Source organism: Miscanthus floridulus, chromosome 15 (assembly GCF_019320115.1).
Source record: "Miscanthus floridulus cultivar M001 chromosome 15, ASM1932011v1, whole genome shotgun sequence".
NCBI lineage: Eukaryota > Viridiplantae > Streptophyta > Magnoliopsida > Poales > Poaceae > Miscanthus > Miscanthus floridulus.
In genome coordinates this window covers 22,468,373-22,472,611 of record NC_089594.1, presented here as the reverse complement: position 1 = coordinate 22,472,611, position 4,239 = coordinate 22,468,373, and positions in this window count along the sequence as shown.

Below are 4,239 nucleotides of genomic sequence, written 5' to 3'. Positions count from 1 at the left end.
CCTAGGGACGGTGACTCTGAGACTTTTGACAACACAACACTTGAGAATCAATCCAACGCAAAGGCTAACACCGACTGGACGTAGGGCTATTACTCGATCAAAGATCGAGGGTCCAAACCAGAATAAATCGACTGTCTCTTGCGTTAACCGTCGAGTTCTGCATATGCTGAAGCCCGAACATACTGCCCCGGGTACCCCCATGGCAGGCTATCGGTGGTAAAACATTGACAGCTGGCGTGCCAGGTAGGGGCTTTCGACGACTTTGCATCCGAGAGCTCGATGGACCTCGACAACATGATCTTCTCGCCAGGATCAACCTTCATCTTCGGTTCATGGATCTGTGAGGCAGGCGACGATGGCAAGCTCCAAGGCCGTCTCCTCGAAGATTCGGATCATCATCAAGACCTTTCTATTTCGGCGACAACAACAGATCAACTTGCTGGAAGATTCGCACAGCTCGCGATGTCCGATCCAACTTAGATTTCACGGCTTCACGCATCCGATTCAAACTCAGGTTCTACTTATGAGATGGAGTCTTATCCGAGTTCTTTCGGAAAACTAAGTTCTTTTCCAATAAGGCTCCGGAACACAACCTCAACCTATCAAGAATACAACTCGGAGTACACTCAGAGTACTCTAAAGAAGACGGGTCCTTTTCCGTTCGGCCTCGACAACATGGCAACGTCTTATCGGGCACAGCTCAAAAGATCTCTTAATCCAATGCTTGGAATACCACTGACAGGAGCTCAGAAAGGTCTCGTACTAACCATAACATCTCAAGACTGCATCATCCACTGGCTAGGTTCTATTCCTGAGGATAGCAGTACCCGGCTAGTTGACAGAACAACGACAACAGCTCTACTCTACCAAGAAGGAGACTTGATATGTGACCTTGAAGCCTCTACTGAAGTTATCAACAACTCTGGCAGTACGGAAACCAACGCCGATGACAGAACAACTCACGCTAGAGAAGTACTCATGATTAGCCGTCCTCGATCACCATTGATCCTCCCGGAATCGCCCGACGCCAGGTCTTCGGATGAATCTGAGTCCAACATATCACCATTTACCCAGGGGCATGATGGTGAGACCGAGGGTCAGAGGCAAGCCAGAGAAAGAAAAAACAAATTGAAACAAGGACGTCAACACTATGCTAAGCAGCGTAAGGAAGCTTGGATCAAATATGAGTCAGACCTAGCTGAGTACAATAGAAGAAAATCAGAGCGAGAAGTCAAAGAAGGACGAGCAGCGAATACACCCTACGATAAGATCCGAGAAGCACTAGAAGAACTCAGGGCAACTTCACATCCCAATAAAAAACAAGAACAACTCCAGGACTTCCTCCGATCAGCAGTTCCTAAGGACTTCACGAAGGCCCGATCAAGACTACCTGATAGGTCAACATCTCATGAGCAGGAAGATCAAAATCTAAGGAAGTCCGCTTTCGAGAGACTTGGACCAAGTGGAAGTCACAACAGAGAAAGTAGAAGAAATCATAGTCAAAACGATCGAGTCGAACAACCAAGAAAGGCCAGAAGCAAAGCACCTACTCGGACAGCCACACAAAACTACTCTCACCAAGACAACAGTTGGCAAGAAGGGGGCACGGAATCAGAATACATAGAAGCCAGAACGCACGATAGATTCCCCTGTTTTACAAATAGACTTGCTTCAATACGACTGCCTCACAAGTTCAAGCCGTCCAACCACTCCAAGTATGATGGCAAGACCAAACCAAGGCAGTGGCTCAGGATTTACTCGCAATCGATTGAATTGGCCGGAGGAGACGATGACATCAAGACCTTGTTCTTTCCCATGGCCCTAGAAACCATGCACCTTCAATGGTTTGACAAATTGAATCCAGGATCAATCAGAAATTGGGAGGACTTACAAAGAGCTTTCTGTGAAAATTTCGCGGGTATCATTACACACCCAATCACCCACACAGAGTTAAAAGGACTCAAGCAGAAAGGAGGTGAAAGTCTCATAAATTACTATCGACGATTCGGCGAACTACGAGCTCAAGTACATGACATCACCCAACGAGAAGTAATCGAAGCTTTCTCTCATGGAATCATGGCTAGGTGGCAATTTCAAGACTTCTGCAAAGAAAACCCAAGAAACAATGAAGAATTTAGATGAACAGTGGAAAAGATGATTACCGTAGAGGAAAAGACACGAGAAAGATTCCTGGATAGAAACAACCGAGACAACCGAGACATGCAAAATCCTCGAAACAACAGACATCAGGAAAGAAAACGTGGACTAGACAACACCGTAGCAGTGACTGACAAATCAAGGAAGTTTTCCAAGCCCAAGAGGTATGATGACATTGAAAACATGCGTTGCATCTTGCACCCCAAAGGGAATCACACCATCGGAGATTGCTACACCTTCAAAGATCGATACACAAGGAAATATAGTAAGGAGAATACCAAAGAAGGCAATTAGAAAAAAGAAGAAGACAACCTCGAAGACAAAGGATTCTAAAAATCCAGGGGGACAGTAGCATTAATCTTTATCGGGGTTCCAGATTCTAGAAGCAAACATCAAGAAAAGCTAGCGCTGCGAAACATCATGGCAGCAGAACCGGCTACTCCAAGATATCTCAACTGGTTACAGTATTCAATCCAATTTTCAAGAGAAGACCAATGGACTAGCATAGGAAACACAGGCCATTACCCGCTGGTTCTAGATCCAACTATTGCCGGTATGACTGTTACGAAAGTACTAATCGACGGGGGAGCCGGACTTAACATCATTTTTTCAGAAACTCTAAGGAAGATGGGACTACAACTCGCTGGGATGATTACACCAACAAGCATGCCTTTTTATGGCATAGTACCCGGCAAGGTAGCAATGCCACTTGGACAAATCACTCTACCGGTTACTTTTGGGACTCCCTCGAACTACTGTACAGAGTTCATCAAGTTTGAAGTTACAGACTTCGATTCATCATATCACGCAATCCTAGGGCACCCAGCACTAGCAAAATTCATGGCAATACCGCATTATCCATACCTGTTGCTTAAGATGCCAGGGCCTAACGGTGTCCTTTCTCTTTGAAGTGATTTGAAGCGCGCTTTTGACTACGATGTTCAGGCAATCCAAATTGCAGCAAAAGCACAGGCCACCGATGGAAGAAAAGAAATAGCCACTGTTGTAGCAGAAATAAGCCCAGAAGAGCTAGTGATACTGGCTAAAAACCCTAGCATCCTAGTACCACCAAAAGAAGCTAACGTCAAGCAAATCGACCTGGGCACCGGTGATCCCTCCAAGACGGCAACCATCAGTGCCCACCTCTCGGCAAAATAGGAACTCGTGCTCACCAATTTTCTTCGGGACAACAAAGATATCTTCGCTTGGAAGCCGGCCGACATGCCAGGGGTCCCAAGAGAGTTGGCTGAGCACAGAATTGATATCAATGAAGGCTCCAAGCCAGTGAAGCAACGACTACGATGATTCTCACCCGACAAGAAGGCAGCAATTAAAAAAGAAATTACAAAACTAATGGCTAGTCAGATTCATCAGAGAAATCCTCCATCCAGATTGGCTAGCAAACCTAGTTCTGGTACAGAAAAAGAATACGGACGAGTGGCGCATGTGTGTCGACTACACAGATCTCAACAAACACTGCCCGAAAGATCCGTTCGGGCTACCACGCATTGATCAGATAGTTGATTCAACAGCAGGATCTGCCCTATTATCCTTCCTTGATTGCTATTCAGGATATCACCAGATTGCATTAAAGGAACAAGACCAGAGCAAGACATCTTTCATCACCCCATTCGGTGCTTACTGCTACAAAACCATGTCATTTGGACTCAAGAATGCTGGTGCCACTTACCAAAGAGCTATCCAAACGTGCCTCGGTGATCAGATCGGCGAAAACGTAGAAGCATACGTGGATGACGTAGTAGTAAAGACAAAGAACCCAGATACACTAAATTGAAAACTTAAAGCAAACCTTCAAAAACCTGAAAAGATGGAGGTGGAAATTGAACCCAAACAAGTGTGTATTCGGAGTTCCTTCAGGACAACTACTCGGATTCTTGGTCAGTCATCGCAGAATCAAAGCAAACGCCAAGCAGATCTGAGCCATAACAGAGATGGGCCCTCCTCGAAAGTGTCAAGGATGTGTAGAAACTAACAGGCTGCATGGTGGCCCTCAATCGTTTCATATCAAGACTGGGCGAAAAAGGGTTATCTTTCTTTAAATTGCTAAAGAAGACAGACAAG